The sequence below is a fragment of the Furipterus horrens genome, unplaced genomic scaffold, assembly GCF_987537825.1.
Source record: "Furipterus horrens unplaced genomic scaffold, mFurHor1.1.pri manual_scaffold_6, whole genome shotgun sequence".
NCBI classification, from domain to species: domain Eukaryota; kingdom Metazoa; phylum Chordata; class Mammalia; order Chiroptera; family Furipteridae; genus Furipterus; species Furipterus horrens.
This window is the reverse complement of record NW_028327176.1, coordinates 114,369,063-114,391,453: the sequence shown is the minus strand read 5'-3', so window position 1 is coordinate 114,391,453 and position 22,391 is coordinate 114,369,063. Positions and strand designations below refer to the sequence as shown.

Genomic DNA, 22,391 nt, shown 5'->3' with positions numbered 1-22,391 from the left:
AAATGATCAAAATTGAACCAGAGGTATGTAAAAAAGGAGTAGACTAACAGTAACAAGGGGGGAGGCAGGAGGGAAAGAAGAGGGTAAGAAGGGGAATGGTCTAGTCAAAGAACATGTATAAATGACCCATGAACATGGACAACTGAGTGGGGACTAAATATTGGAGAAGGAGGGAACAGGGTGCAAGGAAGCAAGAGGGGAAATAAAAGTGGGACACCTGTAATGCGAAAACAAAAAAAGAATTTTAGTGGGGGAATAATGAAAATATGAAGAATGGAAATGCCAGTTCAGTGAATATTAGAAGGACAAGGATTTTCCTTCACACTGTATATTTTTCTCCTTATCTGATCCCTCCATATTTTGGCATTCTAAAGAAGTAAGTAATGACATAAGTTTCTTTGCATAAAACTAATAAGACCAGTTTTTAATAGAAGTTTGTTTGTTTGTTTTTTTTTCACCAAGACTTTGACCGGAATGTCATCTCTAAAGGAGACATGCTTGGGCTCTGGTTGTTACCAAAAAGCCCCGAGGAACTGAAATGATTTTCAAAGGTAATAAAAGCCCACGAGATAAAAGGCCTGGTACCGTGGTTGATTGTGCGATCCACAGCAATCTTTCTAGGGAAGGAATGAAGGTTGTTTTCCTGAAAGATGGCTAGAAGGGACCTTAGGGCACCATGGAAAACCAGAAGGATTTGGAAAAGACCGGTGTGTACAGGCAAGGCTGAATGCCAGGTATGTGGCTCAGCTTCTGTGCCCTGAAGGGCAGACTGAAGGTCACCCTAAATGTCCCTTGCGTAAGTTCCAGCAAAGCAGAACTAAAGATCATAAGTGATCATTTGCTGCTCTTGTTTTGTTTATGCCAATGAACAGGATAAATTAAAAATGGACTTAATGCAGTCCCTTTAATGACAAGGAGAGTAATCTTAGGGAGAAAAATCATTATTCAAGGAAAATCACAATGATCAGGGGTAGACTATAAAGTAGTGCAGCTAACCATCTTTAAAGTTTTTTTATTTAAAATGTTTTCACTTGAAAGTTAAACTGTGTCTGTGTTATCATCAAAGATATTTAATTTACAGGCAAGAAGAATGTCAAATGCCTTGCAACTGGTTGTCTTTTCAATAAGACAGTCCTACAGATTTAGAGACTTGTTTGTGGGTTATGTTACATAAATTAACATGTGTTTTCTGTTTTCAAAGGGCATAAGCCTATGATTTCGTTACCTGAGTCATTATCTGTATGTATAGGCCTCACTTAATCATGTATGCAGCGCTGCCTCCTGAGACTCAACGGTTTGTCTGAACTAAGTGGCTGGGTTGGTGAAGAATGTGGTGGTCTGTGGGCTTTGCTTTGAAACTGGTTTCCCTTTTCTATCCTAAAGGCTTGGACTGAAAGGGCCCAGAGGTCTGAGAAGGGGGAAACCTAAAATATTTCCTTCAGCCCAAACTAAGTATAATGGGCAAAGGATTTTGGACAGGTGAGATGTGCCTGGCACATCTTCCTCCAAAGAAGCCCCCCCCCGCCCTTTTTTTCCCTAATGTGGAACATTGAAAAATTAACCCCTGCCTTTTGTCATCTAGAAGTTATGGATTTAATCATGTCTTTTAACGCGTTTGCCAAATCTGTTGCCCCCAGAATGCAACAAGGATGCCAGCCTGTTAAACCAAGCAGGCCATTGTCCGGGGACAGCCAACTGACCTGGAGTCTGCATGATCCTTCCCCATGTGGGAAGACCACCCTTCCCTCCACATACCCCACCCTTATTAGGGATTTCTGGACCCAAGGGTAGGTAGGATGATGACCATGTCCAGCTTGAAACAGTTAGAGGAGCTTGAGACCTTCGCCCGTTGTCCTTTATAAGATTATAAAGGGTCTTAATATTTGAGAGGGAGGGATTGTTATTTTTATTGTTAAAATAATTAATCATTTATTTATTAAAAAGAAGAATAAAAAATGTGATTTAGGGATTAATTTGGTTACATTTAAGATAAATCTACTTACAAGGGAATCTATATATAGAAAAAAAAAAACAAAAAAAAACAAAAAAAAACCCTCTGATTCGAAAATGAAGTCAAAGGACCCCCTACTCTCTCACTATTGATGAGCCCATCAGGTAAAATTAGTGGCTGGGGCACCAACTTCCAGGAACCACTGCAGCTGAGAGATTATGAACACCTGCCCCCAAAGTTATGGCCACAGGAGGGAGGCCCGGGAACCAAAAAGGTGAGGACACTGAACTGCCCCCTGCGGCCACCAGAGAAACCACCATGCCCTCCCTCCCCCAACCTGGGCCCGCGAAAATGTTGCCATGGTGACTTAATATCAGAGTTTCAGGTTCCAATTTTAGAACTTGCTACCTTAAATATCCTCCAGACCAGACCAGTGCACCACCTCTCCTAAATCACCCCAGTACCCTTTGTCTTCTCCCAAATCTCCCTGGCACTCTCCACGTACTGTTTGCGTTTGAGTTTAATCAGTCTCAATGGACCCAGCAGCCTCCTCTTGTCTCCATGTACTATGAGGTAGGCAGGCAGCTCCGCCTACCCACCCTAGGGGTGGGGCTAAGATTAGGACAAAGCCTTTCCCCATCCCCTCCAGGTGCTGGACCCTTGGGTTTCTCCTAAGGTCCCCAGGGCACACACTATCTCTTGACCAAAATGTCGGCTTCCAGGTCATCAGGGCTCATGGTGCCCGGCAGGGGTCTCGGCAACTGAGATGAAGAAAATGAGAGCACTGGCAGGAAGAAGGGGGAATGCTCCAACTCTTACTCTGAGTAAAGCCCTGCAAAAATGGCCTAGTATTAAGGAAAGGTCATATGATATCCTGGACATATGTACATTTCTATCAGCATTGGTACCCCAGCAGGATTCTGCTACTTGATGGCCATGTAGAACTCAAAAGAGGCCTGCAGAGGTGAAAGTGGTATCTTTTCCTTTTCAATGATATGTTTGTTGTGGCCAAAATCAAGTATAATACGTTGAAGGTGAAAAATAAAAAGAACTTGAGTGGCATGTGGACAGCAAGCTGCATGAGTGGAGTGGAAGGAGGTAACAATGATTTCACTCAATCTTTGTCCTCGGCTGCCCCACAGTGAACTTTGTGGCTACTTTCAGTTCCCCAGAACAGGACAAATGGATCTTTTTCCTTCAGAGATATATCAGTCTAGAGAAATAGAAGGACTATCCAAAGTCCAGTCCCCTCAAAATTTTCACCAAAGACATTGGAAATCATGACTATTCTAAAATGATAACAATAAGAAATCCAGATACAGTGAATATTATTATCATCATGTCACTACCAATGCTGGGATAACTGGCTCTGAGAGAAATTATTAGTTATGGGTCATTCTGGCAAAGAAAAGACACTGTGTCCACTTATTGGGCATGAATATCCCTACAGAATTAAAAGGTGCTGCCTTTGAGACACTGCACTCCTGATGCAAGGCTGGGAGGACTCCACCAGCCCTTTCAACCCCCAAGAGCTCTGCCTCATGGAACAGCTGCCCTGGGAGACGCAGTGACAGTTTACCCTGAAGGCCAGATGCCTGGCTGCAGCCCAGCAGCTAAGGGATTTGGGTCAGAAGACATTTAAAAGTAGAAGATATATTATCAAGTGGCTCTTTGGGTGGGGTTCTAGAACTGATCTAGATAACTCGCCCATGTCAACAACCTCTCCTATGACAGGATAGCTCTTTGGAGCATCTCTGTCAAATACCTGTAAACACAACAATCTGCCCAAACCTGTCTGAGATATGATTTTTTGTCTTTATCAGAAAGGACACTTCACAAGAAATATTTAGATAGTCAGCCAACATGAAATCTTGCAGAGAGCAGAAAGAGAAACTGAATTCTTGTGTAGAAGTACATCTAGACTGTGAATCTGTTTTTGTGATAACAGCAATTTAACAGTTTAACAGGATTTTCTTAAAAATATTCCTGGAAGTACTTTGTCATCAGGTCTCTGTGATCACTGGGTCTGTGTAATGGATTAAGAAAATTATGAAGAGAAAATAAATACAATTCAAAGGCTGTTAGATCAGCTTCCAAGCGTCAATGTTCTTCTAAGGTACCTTTCTGGGGTATTATACAACATCAAACAACGTTCCTTGTTCAGTCAGATGACTGCATTTAATTTAGCAGTGTGTATCGCTCCAAGCATGTTTTGGCCTCCTACTTTCTTCAGTTTAGAATTAGAAAATGAATTTACAAAAAGAATACCCTGCTTATTCAATTTCTGATTGAAAATTTCTATAGCATATTTGGAGGAGAAATCACTTCCCTCTTTGGAGGGACTTCAGTGAGGTGTCATACTAAAGGCAGTGCCTCTGATATCTTTTGCATATCTGAGTGCATTTGTGACTGACACTCAAGGGAAATTGCTTTCTCATGATCCTCAGCTTGCTCAGGAGCCCTGGTTATCTTTTTGATCCCCTCTATATGTCAGGCACTGTGCTAGGCCTTGGAGACACCAGGTGAATAAAACAGATGAGGTCCTGACCTCCTGAGTTAGGTCTGGAGGTGGTAGAGCATAGAACATAGTGGTTAAGGGTAGGCTGGATAGCAACTCAGCCTGGGATCTGATCCCTGTGTGACCTTGACCAAGATACTTAACTACTCTGTTCTCTGTTGCTGCTTCTATAACATGCAAATGACAAGAATGGTGTCTACCTCGTGGAGCTGTGTAAGGATAACATGGGTCAATGCACATAAAATGCTTAGAACAGTACCCAGCACATAGTAGTAGTTCAATTAATGCTCATTATCCTTACCATCACTCTAATCTGTGATGGACAAAAATTACAAAGCTGCAGTTGATGGGAAAAATCTCAAAGCATGGAGGGAGATAATGACAAAGTCTTTGGGAAGGTGAATCCCGATGGCGCATAAGTTGGGTACCCTCTTCTGCAGTTTTCTTTTGTATCTTCCTCCTCCCCCACCTCCTCCCATATTCCCACTACCAGGATTCATTTTGACCTGGAACCTTCTAGAGTTTACACAACCCCACAGCAGCCTCAGGATGAGTTTCAACAACAAAAGCACTTTGGAATGTCCCCTGGTTCTTCATCATTTGGAGGACGGGGTGCATGTGGTTCTGCATGTAGGCTACCTTGTACAACAGAAGACACTCTTGCCAGCACATGGTGATGAAAAGGTTTGGCCAGTTTGAAAAACTGGTCTTTCAAAAAGAAAGAAAAGGTCTTCAGCTCAGAGGAAAACAAAAAACAAACCAAAAAAAAAAAAAAAAAAAAAACAGAGCTGCTCTAGAAAAACACACAGAACCACCTCTCAATGCTTTTGGTGTTCCAGAAGCCAACTCACCACAGGCTAAACAGAAAGACATGCCTCTAAGGGCAATAGAAGGACTTGGAGTTGAGAAGACAGACCATATCGAGGCAATGGAAGGTGTCAGAGCTGAGAAGATGGCCCAGGTTGAGGCTACAGAATGACTTGGAGTTGAATACACAGCCCTGAGTTATAGCTCTTATCCCAGCCAACACTTAGAGAAACACCGTAGTTGTCCATTCAGCCTGGTGCAAGACAGACTTGAGCTTTGTTTGAAGTCACATGAGGATGGAGAGAATAGTGGGCAGTGGTTCCCTTTTACTCTGCCTGATATGAACTCCTCACCCAGCTCTTTGATGGTGGACGATGTGTCTATCCCAGACTCAGGGCCCACGGTGGTTAATGCTGTTGGGAACAAACATTCAACCAAAGAAATTTTACCACAATAAGAATCTGGTGTCTACAAAAGTATGATGTCTATAAGAATAGAAACTGCGTTAACAATGACACCAAGACAGTAATTATTATGGCTTTATTTTGCATAAAATACTTTGGGAAGCACATAAAGATAATCTGTGCAAATACACAACATAACAAATTAATTCTATTTATTGAGACCATTTGACAAAACAGTTACACTGCAAAAAATTATATCATTGATGTGTTTAGGAGACTTTTCCTTATTAAAGCATGGGATTGGTCCTGTCATGTGATTTTAGATATTTTAGCAGACAGTGAAAGCATCTTTTGTAGAAAAAATATGCCTTTATAATGTGAAGAACATGTAATTTTATTATACTCTCTTAACCTATATTATATTAGTCTGATACTTATAGAAATGCTTTGGATATGTAGAATATATCTTGATAAATCTCATTACCATATATTATGTAATCAGTGTCTATTTTTGTACTTGCAGAAGCCACTGCTAGCTTTTAAAGTTGTTTGCTTTTCAAGGCACTAACAATGGATGTGTATAAAATCCATGCTGTTTATTAAATAAAGTTCCATTCTCCAAATAAAATAAAAAGTATTAAAATATTTAAAATTTGGAAAGATGGTAAGAACAAGGTATTTTCATTTTGTTTAGGAGGAGGAACCATTTGTGGTATTACACAAACATGTTACAAAATAATATCAATGCTTTTTTTCTTTGATTAAGAAATATGGCAATAAAGATATAGAAATGCAAATAAAATAAAATAAAAATTAAGTTATTTGAAAATCAGTGTTTCCTAGTCTTTAACAGCCAGTAAATTAAATGGTGTTGTATTAAGACTAATGACCTACATTGTATTGGATGTTGCTTTAAATTTGTTTATGTTTATCCTCAACACAACACTTTCAAAGTACTTCCAGGGATGCCAACAATTTTTATTCCACTGACAAGTAAAGAATTCTTGCCTGTCATCACCAAAATTGTCTGGCTGAACTCTAATATCCACATGGCTACCAGACTTCCAGGGTGGTACCATAGCCCGCCGGACACCAGTATACCACTATATACATCCTGACAGTTCTGAAAGCTGTTGCCTCCCAGGAGAGTTGGTTTGGGGGGAAAAGTTGGCAGAAATTTCTTATTTCTACCATTACATTCTCTTAGTTAAGTACCAAACACTGCAGTGTTTGCCCTAGTGTCTTACAAGTAGGGTTTTAGAAAACAGATTTTTCAATTTGTACTTACAGCCTTCTGTCTCCATAGAACTAAAACATGAATCAAATCAAAGGCTGAACATGGAGACGATCCAAATGATATATAGCATGTCATGCTGAGAATTGGCCTCTTATGAATGAATGAGGTTTAAAAGCAAAATGAGAGTCACAGAGGCAAAATCTGGCACATCCTGTTCAAGCCATCATACTAGGGATATTCCAGTCATGTTTATAATAATGTCCCCAGAGTGAAAACAGATGCATCAGGCTCATTTATTCTGACTTTACCTCTTGTGACTTTTGTGTAAGATTACTTCACAATAAAGTGTTAAAAAATTTAAAGTATATGTTGTCACATATTTAGTCTTGAATATATGCTCATAAGGCAACTTTTTCATTATATTTGATTTTATGTTGATATACAACAAAAGGCATTTAGTCTCAGTGATCTCATTAAATGTATTTTATATGGGTTAAGTTCTTATATGCCAAAATGTCTGGGTATAAACCTTGCAGGGCACTAGGATAGACTCTAGATTGTGCTAAATTGACCAAAGTCCATTAAGAAAGGATTCTAGAGAGTTAACCCATTTATTGCATTTGTTTTGGTAATTTAACTATTTTACTTATCTTCTAATATTAGGCTTCTCTCTGTCCCTTCAAATTGTGAACTTTACATAGATGTACCCTGTTTGAAATTTAGAAGCCCTATTGTCCATTTACCTATTTCTTTAATAGGCTCACATCTTATGTCTCAATTAATTGATGCTATGTATTAGGTCTGGGTAGGGCAAAGGTGCTGTTAATTGTCATTTGCTTTCAAAGTTTTGGTAGGTAATTATAGGAGACTTTTTTCCTCACATTATCCTAGGTCAAGATGCTACATTGGGTACTTGGGTTCTGATGAATAGCTACACCTGCACTGCCATTTAGTGCTTACTCCACCTCTCTTCAGTGAAGGTTTCCAAACTACTGGATCTTCTTCTAATTGTTAAAAAACCTGGCTTCTCCATTGGCTAATTTATCTTCCAAGCATAAACCTAATTTCCATAAACATTACATGAATTTTAACTTCCTAAAAACACTCAAGATTGTAAATGCCTAAAGAAAATCCATTAAAATAATCTTGATTTTAGTTTACAAAGAGGCTAAAAGATGAATGTCTGAAGGCTAAAAGACAATGGCTACATTTGAAGTCATGAGACCAAGGTTCCAACTCTGTTGCTAATAGACTGATTTTAGAGAGTTCCTTTAGTTCTCTAGAAATAGATTAATTCATCTGCAATTGGGTTGGGTTGGATCACTATTTTTCAAATTGTATTTCAGAGTGGTAAATATTTTAAATTATATTACAGAGGTCCTAGGAGAGAAGTAGAATAAAAATATAGGAAAAAGGGAAGCAACTACTTGTTTTGGTTGGTCCAAAGACAATGAATTGTGAAGGATTGAACAACATGGACTGTCCAATCTTTTATACAGTAAATTTGAATTGTGTCACTACTGACCCATTCATTATTAGCCTATCATTCCTCATAAAAGTCATGAAGGTTTATTATTGGTTTATCCACATTCTCCCCTAATGTCCGTTTTAAACAGAAAAAAAAAAGCCTTTTCAAAAAGATCTTTTGAAGCACCAGTAATAAAGTTTGTAACTGCATAATAGAATAAAGCTTACATTTGTTTCAAATTCATTACCTTGTTCTCTTAATCAATGTTCCTTAGATAAATGAGTTAATAAGAAGAGGGCAAAACTTGATTATTTTTATCATATTCCATAGATATTTTTAAAAAGAATTTTGCCACCATTTTGTTCAAGATCATTAAACAAATGGAACACATTTATTAAAATATAATTACAATACAAAACATTTCCACAAGATATCATGGCATAGACATATTAGTGATTGAGATGCAGCTGAACCAAGACTTGGAATCACACAGTCAATGCAATATCTGTAACAATTATAGTGTCCCCAGTCCTTTGAATGTACTAAATATATATATATATATATTCACACATTTTATATATATTCACACATTTTATATATATACACACATTATAAATAGATATTATATATGAATGCTTTATATATAAATATACATATATAGACACTATAAACAATATATGTGATATATATATATACACACACATTTCTATTTCTCTTTCTTAGTTATTGTTTATTAGGTAGGGCTATTAAATCTAAGGGTAGTTATGCACACTAATATAACTCTTAACTTTATGGGTGCTAATTTATTTTCTCCTCAATTCACTGATCTTTTTTCCTTCTTTTATATCTCTATCAAAAAAATACAATTGAAGAAGTAATATAGGTTATAATTTTGCTCTCAAGAGAATATACTTTATTCAATTGTTGTTGAAATTCTAATTGATTATTTTACTGTGTATACAACTTATTCTTATTCACAGACATCAATGGAAACACATCCCGAAGGAATCATTGGCATCACTGTATCACCAGGGTACTTCATTGATTGGAGTCTTTGCTAATTGGCACTTGTGGGGATTTTCTTGAACAAGTCACTTTAAGTCTACCACACAGACTATACTTATAAACATTGCCAGTCAAGGTTACCAGAGCATAGCATACTAAGAAAAGAACAGACAAGAGCACATGGATACGTCAGCAGACATTGCCTACACTGCTGGAAAAGATAATGCAGTGTATATAGAATTTTAGCACTAGGAAGGGCTTTGGAGATCAACAATTGCTTTATTTTACAGATGAGAAAATTCATATTTAGAGACATAGAGATGCTCTTGTTCAGGCAGCTAATTAGTGGCAACAATAAGATGAAAACCTCAGCCTCCTGTTTTTTAGTTCATTGTTTTCCATTTCACCTGATGTACATTCTGCTGACACTAGGTAAAAAATTAAGTCTTGCTATGTGAAATAGCACCTTACAATTAACCATATACATATATATATCTATTTTAATTTAAATTTTCTTACAAACATTATTAAAGAAAAAAAAGTTTTGGTTGTTGTTTACAAACTAAATCACATGGAAAGTATGAGACCCATCTTTTCTAATTATGTAGGCTGTGAAGTTGTAAACAGATGCAGTTCTCAATTCAAGAATACACAATTGTCTATGAATCTCATTAAATGTGTTTCAGTGAACCTAATACAACAGCTTAGTGCAGCATGCACCTTTTCCTTCCTCCTACAGCATTCTGCTCTTTGCCAAATTTCACAGGCATTATCTCTTACCTGCTGTTGCTGCTCTAACATTAGGCTTTTCCTCTACGTACTATCCTCATATTCATGAGCAAGCACTGGCGAAATCTCTGCCTGCTGAATTTCCCCAATTTCTTCCCACTGACTTCGTTGCAGACTTTTGAAATGCATTCCAGTGGAGTTGATGTCCTTTTCTGACCTCTTAACTCCGAGGAAGCATTATTCTCAGTAAGTAATGGCTTTGACATGCTTTTTCCTTCTTCCACCACTCTAAGAATGAGCATAAAAACCTCTTGCTTGAAGTCTCATTTACATTCTACCTTGCTACAAAATAATACTTTGAAACAAATTAATTTCAAAATAATTATTGCTGGTTAACTAGTAAAAAGTTCTATAAATTTCAAGGTAAGTGTCACTGAAAGACTTCCATTCAAGATGACAGTGTAGGCAGACATGGCTCACCTCCTTACAAAACCGCATCAAAATTACAACTAAAATATAGAACAACTATCATTCAGAACAATCAGAAATCAAGTGGAATGGAACTATGACAACTACAGAAATAAAATAACCATATCTATCCAGACTGGTAGGAGGGGTACAAACATGAAATGGGTTGGTCTCTCTATCACCCATGTGCGGTGGATAAAATTCAGGAGGGATACCTTGGGACCCTCACATCAGGCCCCCCAGCCCAGGGTTCCAGTGCCAGGATGATAAGTCTCCACAATTTCTGGCTGCAAGAACCAGCAGGATTTGAGTTGGTGGGAGAAACTGCTGAAGCCTCAAGCAGTTCCTCTTAAAGAACCCACCCATGGACTCACTTACTCAGAACAACTCTCTCTGAGCTTACCAGGGCAGCAGCTTGAAAGGCACCAGTGACATACAGAGAGAATCTGAAGTGTCTGGTATCAGGTGAGCAGAGGCCATTGTCCCCTTTCTAAACCTTCCCCCTACACCGTCACAGAACCATCAAGTGGGTGACAGATCTGAGACTCCATCAACCTGGCTGACACTGTTTGACTCTTTCTGGAGATTCCCAGAGACTCTACCACAACCATCTTATGGGCCTACCCAAGCTTCTTTTCCATATGAATAGCTGGTCTTGGCTCATACTGTATAACTTTCTAAATCCTCTCAAACAAGCTGCAGCTGGCCTCAGTGAGCCCCAGGAATAGCACTAACAGTCAGCGGTCAGCCTGGATTCACAGTTTGGCTTTGAAAAATCTCCAAGCCCAGCACAAGTAGCAGCCATCTCTGATTGTCTTATAGCTGAGGCAGGGTAGCCCAGGAAAATACAGGTTGGGGCTGACCTTGGCCTGCACCACCAAGGAAACCCCAGGGCCAGCACACCTAGAGGAAAGCTACAGACCATGTTAGAGTGCCATCACCCTGCCCCTACACAGCTGATCCTCCATGGCAGTGAAGGTTGGTGGTCAGTGGTCACAGTTAATCCTTGTAGCTGACTGGCCTGGGTAAATCCCTCCCATTGATCTGTCAATAGCAACAAAGGCTCAACTATAAGAAAAGTGTGTACTCTGATCACACAAAGCTGCACCTCAAGTACCCAGCTTGGGTGATAAGGGAGGTTGTGTTACTGGGCCCTACAGAACACTTGCTACATTAGGCCTCACTACCAAGACAGGGAGTCCAAGAATCTCTACCTAATACATAGAAACAACACAGGAAGGCTGCCAAAACAAGGAGACAAAGAAACATGGCCCAAATGTAAGAACAAACCAAAACTCCAGGGAAAGAGCTAAACAAAATGGAGATAAATAATCTATCAGATGCAGAGTTCAAAACATTGGTTATGAGGATACACAAGGAACTTAGTGAGGACCTTAGCAGCATAAAAAAAAATATCCAGTCAGAAAGAAAGGATACACTAATTAAAATAAAGAACAATTTTCAGGGAAACAATAGTAGAGTGGATGAAGCCGAGAAGCAAATCAATGCTATGGACCATAAGGAGCAAAACACAACCAACCAGAACAAGAAGAAGAAAAAATAATGCAAAAAAAAGAGTATAGTATAAGGATCCTCAGGTACAAGTTCAAGAGGTCCAACATTCATTTCATAGGGGTACTGGAAGGAGAAGGGAAAGAGCAAGAAACTGGAAATCTATTTGAATAAGTAATGAAAGAAAACATCCCTAATTTGGTGAAGGGAATAGGCATGCAAGTCCAGGATGCACTGAGTCCCAAACAAGATAGATGCAGAGTCCCACTTCAAGACACTATAATTAAAATTCTAAAATTAAAGATAAAGAGAGAATCTTAAAAACAGCAAAAGAAAATAAGTTATTTACCTACAGGGGAGTTACCATAAGACTGTCAGCTGATTTCTCAAAAGAAATTTTGTAGGCTAGAAGGGATTGGCAAGAAATATTCAGTCATGAAAAGCAGGACCTACAGCCAAGATTGCTCTACCCAGCAAAACTATCATTTAGAATGGAAGGACAGATAAAGAGCTACCCAGACAAGAAAAAAACTAAAGGAGTTCATCATCACCAAACCATTATTATATGAAATGTTAAAGGGTTTTATTTAAAATAAAAGCAGAAGACCAAAACTATGAATAATAAAATGACAAAAATACATATCTATCAGTGACTGAATCTAAAAACAAAGTAACAAACAAGAAGAACAGATACAGAATCATGGATACAGAGAGCATTTTTGTGGCTGGCAAATGGGAAGGGGGTGTGGGGGAATGGGTGAAGTGGTAAGGGGATTAAGAAGTAGAATAGGTAGTTACGGAATAGCCATGAGGATGTAAAGTACAGTATAGGAAATGGAGTAAGTAAAGAACTTTTGTGCATGAACCATGGACAAGAAAAATGGTGGGGGGATTGCTTGAGGGAGTGGGGGGTGCTGGGTGGATGGGGACAAAAGGAAAAATCAGGACAACTGTAATAGCATAATCGATAAAGTATATTACAAACATAAAGGTAAGTGGTGATGTTGTAACTTTCTGAATCCAAGGCACTTCATAAGCAAGAAGCTTAGCTTTCAAGGTATTTTTAATCTTAGTAAGCTAATCAGGTTATTGAGTAGTTATTAAACCTCTGGGAACAGATATGAACTTAATTTTTCTCATCTTGCTTTCATAATTTTTTAAATATCTGTTCTAGTTTCTTAGGTAGTAAACGTACACAAAGTATCCATAAAACTTAATACCAAAATTCTTATATTTGAAAGGCAATATATCATATGTTTTTTAAATATTTCTTTTACTGTATTTTCTTCATCTCTTTGCCACTGAATGCTCTTTTCCTTGTCTCCTCTTCTCTTTCACCTTAGTTCCTAACTGCCCTCTATTTTACTAATTCCTTTACTTTATAATTCTAACTTTTCCCCCCTAAAAACTTACAAGATTTTGACTAGTATAAATAGAGTTGGAACAAACTACACCCACTGTGAAAAGAAAATGTATAGGCCTATCCAAGATGGTCTCTTCAGCAAATTGATTTCAAAAGATGGATTTAACAACAATAGTTTGGAAGAATATGTCTAAATCCTAAAAATGAACTCTAAAATTTTGAGGAAATATATTTCAGATAATATTCAAGTTTATAAAATTGCAAATGACATTTTTAATCAAATAAAATATGCTCTCCATAACCTGTGCAAAGATGGCTAGATAACAGTCGGTTTTCTTACAACAAAGGAGTATTGAAACTCTGGCACTAAATGTGCAAATACATAATATAACAAATAAAATAAAAAATAGAGTACGAATATTCATCTGATCATACACAGATGTCTAATTTGTTTGTTAGCATATGGTATGGTATAGTTAATACAGTATAAAATGTCTAATAAAAAATGTGCATGCATAAGTACACAAAGTCAGAAAGAAGTAAGTCTCAGGAGCTTATCCTTAGGAAGTTAAAAGAATTCTATTTTGTAATCATTCATTGCATGATTTATTATAACAATTCTACAGAGCATCACCCAGCAGAGAAACTATAGTAAAAGCTGGCTTGCTGTTTCCATTATAAATTCTCTTCTTTGAGTGATTTATAACTTCGCTATTTTTATGTTTTTCCCTGGAAGATGGCATATAGGTACTTAAACTTTAAATAATTATTTCCTTAAATTTAAATCTATTTAGTCTTTCCTCTTTTTTTCACCAGCAACAACAACAACAACAGCAACAACAAAAACGCAAAATTTGTCCCATGTGACATCACACATTTTATGTTTCAGAAATAGGGTAGTTGCCAACAGGAAGCAGATCATTATCATGTGAGCATAATTTTTAAAACCCCTGCTGGACAAGATGAGTATGTGAAGTATTCAGGATAATTCTGTCCTCTTTTAAAAACCATCTTCTTAAAGAAATCAATGAAGCATATTTCCAAATAAAATTTGCAGCACTGCAGCTATAATTAGAATTTAAGATGTTAAGAACTATAAAAATCATATATAATAGTAATTATATTTCTCAAAGTCCTTAGTGAATGATGACTTGCTCAAAGATCCAAAACATTGCAATTCTCCCAAAATCTATGGATTGGATCTAGTATATTGTTTTTTATTTTTAAAAACTTTATTTTTTCCCTTTGGAAAACTATATTTTATACTTAGTTCATACCAAGAACAAATATGATTACAAGTCTTTTTTTAAGTAATAGATTAGTTTTACTTCTTAATAAAGCTCAGTATTCTTCATATACTTATCAAGTACTATAAGTATATACATAGAAGTTAGTTTTTATATAAATAAATATGCATTAGTTAAAATGTTTAATTAGATTTATTTAATTATGAAATGCATATATATAAATGATTTGCAGTCGTATTGTGTTTTGGAGAACGTGTGTGTTCCCTACTACATCTCTAATCAACACTACTCTGTCTCTGTTGCCATCTCCACCTGTTGTGTTTTGTATTTCTTTAGTCAGGTTGTCCTATGTGTTTTTCTATTCTTAATCTAACAGACCTTATTGAGCAAACTTGTACTAACTCCTTATTTTACTTATCATTTATATTGATGAATCATGACTTTATGACTCCAGACCAATTCTCTCCCTTGAACTGTATACCAGTGTACCATGTAGTTTAATATGAGGCGAAACCTCCAAAAACAGAATTATGTCCTGGAAGGTGGACCTTTTGTGGTATGGGCTTCCCCCACTTGGTGAGTGTTCTAGGAATCCATCTATGTCAGTGCACCAGCTGGCATTGTTGTGAGAGACTATGTTCGGCTTTAGTGATTTTTTTTTTTAACTTTCATCATGTTTGCCCGTTTCATGATGGGTGATTGACAAGCACACCTGCCCACACTGTGCTGAGTGTTCAGCAGTTTTTGACCAAAAACAGCATGGTCTCATGTCCCACTCTCCCTACTCACCCAATCTTGCCCTGATTGACTTTTCTTTTTTTTGTCTTTTTTTTTGTTTGTTTCCCAGATGAAATAAGTCCTCAAAGGAAAACATTTTTTCCATGTGGAAGAGGTGGGGAAAAAACAACAACAACACAGAAACACTAAAAGTCACCAAAATCAACAAGTTCAAAAACTGTTTTGAGCAGTGAGAAAAAAATATCTCTAGAGGTGTATTGCACCAAATGGAGAGTACTTTGAAGGTGACTGAAGTTTAAACATATAAGAATAAATGCACAATTTTTTATATATAAATTCAGTATTTTGGGGTCCCTTCTTGTATGTGTTTTTTACCTGAAGGTGCTTTAGCACCTAATACTCAACTGGACCAGAATACAGTTCTTTATCTTTGTTTCCAAAGCATCCCCACGCCCTCTATTTTCTTAATCTCAGTGAGAGATGTAATCCTGTATCCTGTCCCTCAAGCCATTTAAATGGTAACTATTTTAAATTTTATTTTTAATTATAGTTGACATATGATGTTTCAGGTGTACATTTTCCTGTCTCGCTTTAATATTTTTCTAGGAATGCTTTTTAAAATTTCCACATATTAAAGAAAATGACTGATTAAAAAGCACCCTGCACCCTGGTGCTTTTATTTCTAAGTACATATTCAATCACTGGAAATTTGAAAAAAGCAGTTTTAGAAGAAAAAAATTTTGATTTTCTAGCACCTTGCATAAACCTTAGCATACTTCAAACCTCAGCATATTATCATATCACTGACTCTTCAGTGGTCTATAGTCTTTTATTCCTGAAAGCATATTTTCTTGGATAGAAATTAAATATAATAATATATAACTATATATCAAAGCAACAAATAAATTTAATGCTAAATTTATTTAACAATAAATTCAATTCAAGGCATTCCTGGTACCTCTAAAGTACTAAGCTCATAGAATGTGTTCAAGATATTTGTTGGATGAAAGCATTTAATATAAAAACATCCTTATAGATTTAATTGTATGTTTGAATTACTTTTTTTTGTTTGAACCATTTTTATTAGATTTAATGCTTATCTATATGATTTATTCAGTCTCTTCTATGTTTTACTATATGCCAATGATATTTATAGTTTATTGAGTAATAAAAAGGAAGTGGTGTAAGTTATGACTTAATTCATAGCTGCAACTTATTATGTTAGTTCCCAACAAAAGCAATGACATTTTATTCCCACATTCTCCATTAGCTTATTCAAACCTACAAATGATCTAAACTGAATTCATGTCTTTCTAGTCTATAAATCCATCCCTGATTATTTCATCCACATATATTTCTCCTTTCTTTGAAGTATATTATTGCAATTATTTTTGTTTATTCAGTTGAAATAACTATTGCCTGCATAAATGACATTTTTTTTTCTTTTCAGATTTAATGTGTTTTATTGATTAAAATATTACATTTGTGCCACTTTCCCTTCCCTCTGCTCCCCTCCACCCGGTGGCCCCCTCCCTCCAGTTGTCCCCCCCTTTTAGATTATGTCCATTAGTTGTGCTTACAGTTCCTCCCAACCTCTCTCCGTCTATTCCATTCCCTCCTACCATGATCCCCAATTCCTATATCATCTCCCTCCCTCTCCCCACTCCCCCTCCCTGTTGGCCTCCCCCCACTATGTTTCCCTTACCCACAGTTCCTTTTCCACTCTCGTTGCCTGTTTCGTTTGCCTTTGTTTCATCTCCCTAGCTTCTGTTTTTTAAACCAGTCCCTTTAACTTCTCATATAACAGTGGTTTGGATCTAATGAACTCTTTCAGTTTTATTTTGTCCTGGAAACACTTTCTCTGTCCTTCTATTCTGAATGACAATTTCGCTGGATAGAGTATTCGTGGTTGTAGGTTTTGGATTTTCATTACTTTGAATATTTCTTGCCAGTCCCTTCTTGTCTGTAGGGTTTCCCTTGAGAAGTCAGCTGATAGTCTAATTGGGACCCCTTTGTACATAATTCTTTTCTTCTCTCTTGCTGCTTTTAAGATTCTCTCTTTATCTTTAATTTTTGACATTTTGATTATAATGTGTCTTGGAGTGGTTCTCCCTGGGTCCAGTCTCTTGGGAACTCTCCTTGCTTCCTGGACCTGCAAGTCTATTCCCTTCCCCAAGTCTGGGAAGTTCTCCTTTATTATATTTTCACTCAATTTTTCAAGTTCTAGTTCATCTTCCTCATTCTCTGGCAAACCAATGATTCTTATGTTGGGCCTTTTATAGCTGTCCCAGAGGTTTCTGATCCTCTCATTGTTGCTTGCCATTTCCTCTCGCTGCATTGGTTGACTGCTTGTTCCTTCTCCATATTCCAGTTTGTTGAAATGGGCTCTGGATTCCTCACCATCTGTCTCGTATGTGGTTTTGTTCCTTTCGTTATGAAAGTTTTTCGCTTCTTTCATATCTTTTTCCTGCTCTTTTGTGAATTCTGTAAGCCACCTGATAACAATGGCCCAGAACTGAGCCTCTGACAGGTTTCTTATCTGTTCATCTGTCAGGTTCTCTATCAGCTGTCTGGTGAGTTGTGTCACCGGGATCTCTATATTTGTCTGCCACATTTTGACAGATGCGTTTTTTTTTCCTGGGCCGGCTGTCGGGGGCAGGGGGCAGTGCCTGCGTACGCGTCACAAATCAGCGACCGCCGGCGCCTGCCCGTCCGCGACCTATTTCGCAGCCCTGTGGTGCTTTCTGTGGGGGCGGGGGTCCAAGATGGATTTACACAGTTATTCAGCTAGGAGACCGGGATCCGTCCTCCCGCCCCCCTGGGCCTCACTGTTCAAGGCGATGCTGCGGCTGCTCCCCAGCGCCGGAGTCGGGCACGCCAGGGGCTTGATCGGAGTCGCCTGCCTGTCCGCGACCTATTTCGCAGCCCTGTGGTGCTTTCTGTGGGGGCGGGGGTCCAAGATGGATTCACACAGTTATTCAGCTAGGAGACCGGGATCCGTCCTCCCGCCCCCCTGGGCCTCACTGTTCAAGGCGATGCTGCCGCTGCTCCCCAGCGCCGGAGTCGGCACGCCAGGGGCTTGATTGGAGTCGCGCACTGCCAGGGGCTTGATTGCCTCCAGGATTTTTCGCCGCCCCGCCCCGCCGCTCCGCAAACAGCTTTGCCTTCTTTAACTCTTACCTGCCCAAATGGCACTGCTGGTTTATAACTTCATATGTTGGGCTTCCGTGTAGCTTTATTTTCTGGAATTTCTAGTTATCCTTTGTTTTGAAGTAGTTGTATTCCACTGTAGTTGTAGAGGGAGACCTAGCGTGTCCGTCTAAGCCTCCATCTTGGCCGGAAGTCCCGACATTTCTTCATAAATAGATCATGTGCTCATTGAGAATATAATTCAGAAAGTCTTAATTTCTTTGTATACTTTGTAAACCATTTCTGTGTGTACTGAACTGCTATATATATGTACATATATACATATAATTATATAATCTCAGGTATTTTATTAAATGATTTAATTATTAATATATTAAATTTATATGTTTATTACTATGGATATTTTTTGTAACATCGGCTTTTTACTTTTATTTTTGGATATGACTAAGTGATGCCAAATTACTGAAATGGTGTATTAAATTTAATTTAGTTAAATTAAACATTTGGATTTCAATACAAATTAATCAAGTAAACATTTGGGAGTCTAATTGTTCCAAATCCTCACAATACTTGGCATGGTAAATTATTTTATTATAGTCTAATGGGTGTGTATCTTATTGTTGTTTTAAGATGCATTATTCTAACTGTTATTTCTGTTGAGCATCTTTTCATGCTCAAAGTTATTATCAGTATATTCTTTTTAATGAATTTTCTTTTTAAATAGTTTACCTGCTTTTAGAATTAGCTTGTTACTTATCACTGAATATTGAGTTATTTTTTATATGTAAACAGAATTCCTTTAATAGGTTTGTGATTTGTAAATATTTTCTCCTAGTGTGTGAATTGCTCTTTTGTTTTAACTGTATCTTTTGAAGAACAAAAAATTTCAGTTGTTATGAAGCTCATTTTATCAATGTGTCTTTTTGATTTAGTGTTCTGGGTTTCCTCAGATAAACACCCAAAGTGGAATTGCTGGGTCCCTCTTCATTTTTTGTTATATAGCCTTTGTTTTAAAGTCTATTTTGTCTGGTGTAAGTGTTGTTATCCTATCTTTTGTTTGTTTCCATTTTTATGAAATATCTTTTTTCATCCCTTTTCTTTTAGTCTATGACTTTCAACCTGAAATGAGTCTCTTATAGACGGTATATGTAAGTGTTTTTTTTTGTAAACCATTCAGCTTCCAAATGTTCCTCTTTCTATTGGAGCATTTAAGCATTTGCATTTAAAGTAATTGTTGACAGATGTGTATTTATTGACATTTTAAATTCATATTGATTTTTTTTCCTCTTAAAGAAGTCCCTTTAATATTTTTGTATGAATGTTTTGATGGTGATGAACTCCTTTAGCTTTTTCTTGTCTGGAAAGCTCTCATTCTGTCCTTCAAATCTAAATGATAGCTTTTTTTGTTGGGTAAAATAATCTTAGAGGTAAGTCCTTGTTTTTCATCAATTAGAATATTTCTTGTCGTTTCCTTCTGGCCTGCAAAGTTTCTGTTGAGAAATCAGCTGACAGTCTTATGAAAGCTTCCTTGTAGATAACTGCCTGCTTTTCTCTTGCTGCTTTTAAGATTCTCTGTCTTTAACTTTTGACATTTTAATTATGATGTGTCTTGATGTCAGCCTGTTTGGGTTCATCTTGTTTGGGACTCTGGACTTCCTAGACTTCTATGTCTATTTCCTTCACTAGGTTAGAGAAGTTTTCTGCCATTATTATTTTTCACACAGATTTTCAATTCCTTGCTCTCTTTCATATCCTTTTGACATCCCTGTGATGAGAATGTTGGTATATCCTCATTTTTTGGATTCCTTTTTCTTTTTGGAGTTCTGATTGGGTGTTTTTTGCTTCCTTATATTTTAAATCTCTGATTTGATCCTCTGTTCTATCTACTCAACTGTAATATATTCCTCACTTCAGTTAGAGTATTCTTCATTGTTGACTGGGTCTTTTTTACATCTTCTGGTTTAATTTTTATGTTTTCTACCACTTTGATGGAGCTCTCACTAAGTTCATCTACTCATCCGTTATGTTTATTAAGCATCCTTATGATTAGTGTTTTAAACTCTGCCTCTACTAGATTGCTCATCTCCTTTATTTATTTATTTTTTTTAGCTTATTTTCTGGAGCTTTGTTTTGTCCTTTCATTGAGGACACATTGTTTTTTAAATCTTATTTTGGCTGCCCCCCTTGTATTTATTTCTATGTATTAGATAGAGCTGTTGCATCTCCTAAGCTTGGTAGAGTGGCCTTATGTAGTAGGTGTCCTGTAGGGTCCAGTGGAAGTTTCTCCCTGATCACCAAGCTGGGCACTCCAGGTGCATCCCCCATGTAAGCTGTATTCACCCTCCTATAATAGTTGAGCCTTGATTGCTCTTGGCATGTGAATGGGAGAAATTTACCCCAAGGCCCACTGGCTGCAAGGACTGCCTGCAAGCTCCTCAGAGGACCAGCTGTGCAGGGGCTTACTTCACTGAGTAGGACTTACTTCAGTGGGCTCTAGTGCCTTCTATGTCTGCCCCTTGAGCATTTCTTCTGGTGGTGGTATGAAGATTTCCACCAGGTGCCCTGGCTCTAGAGCCTCCCCAGAGGTGCAGATCAAGACCAGTCGCCGCCTGTGCCCTGCACAGGGCCACCAGAATGAGCTACAAAATGACCTGCAGATGGCGTCTACCTGTGCTGGGCCTGCAGGTGCCCAGGCAAAATCAAGCTGTGAACCAAGGCCTGCTGCTACTAGTCCCAGGCCTAAGGCTGCTTAGCAAGAGGTGTGTGACACACAGGGTCTAGATGCTGATTGTTTGAGAAATTTTAGGAAACTGAAGCATGAACCAAGACAGGCTGTTTGTATAGAAAAACCTCCTTTTAAAAAATACTTAGTTCTAGGTCACAAAACAAGCCTCAACAAATTCAAGAAAATTGAAATCATATCAAGCATCTTTTCAGATCACAATGCCTTGAAACTAGAAATCAACCTCAGAAAAAAAAATCAAAGACACCCAAACTCATGGAGATTGAATAACATGCTATTAAATAATGAATGGGTTAACAATGACATCAAAGAAGAAATCAAGAAATTTCTAGAAACTAATGATAATGAGCACACAACAACCCAAAACTTGTGGGACACAGCAAAAGCAGTCCTGAGAGGGAAGTTTATAGCAATACAGGCATATCTGAAAAGGCTAGAAGAATCTCAAATAAAAAACCTAACCACAATGCTACAAGAACTAGAACAACAACAACAAACAAAGCCTAGGGCAAGAAGAAGGAATGAAATCATCAAGATCAGAGCAGAACTAAATGACATAGAGACTAAACAAACAATCCAAAAGATCAACAAAACTAGGAGCTGGTTCTTCGAAAAAATCAACAAAATCGACAAGCCTCTAGCCAGTCTAATCAAGAAAAAAAGAGAGAAGACACAAATAAACAAAATCAGAAATGAAAGAGGAGAAATCACGACTGATACCTCAGAAATACAAATGATAGTTAGAAATTACTTCAGACAAGTGTATGACAAGAAATTTGACAATCTAGAAGAAATGGACAAATTTCTAGAAACATACAACCTTCCAAAACTGAATCAAGAAGAAGTGGAAAGTCTCAACAAACCAATAACAAAAAAGGAAATTGAAACAGTAATCCAAAATCTCCCGGCACACAAAAGCCCTGGACCGGATGGCTTCACAGGCGAATTCTACAAAATATTCAGGGAAGAACTAACTCCTATCCTCCTCAAACTGTTCCAAAAAATCCAAGAAGAGGGGAAAATCCCAAACTCTTTCTATGAAGCCAGTATT

General features: G+C 37.6%; 1 pseudogene; it reads left to right on the top strand.

The window, feature by feature from the left end:
- The first annotated feature begins 2,702 nt into the window (after positions 1-2,702).
- On the top strand, positions 2,703-4,364 carry LOC150007264 (rho GTPase-activating protein 20 pseudogene; annotated as a pseudogene).
- The last annotated feature ends 18,027 nt before the right edge of the window (positions 4,365-22,391 follow it).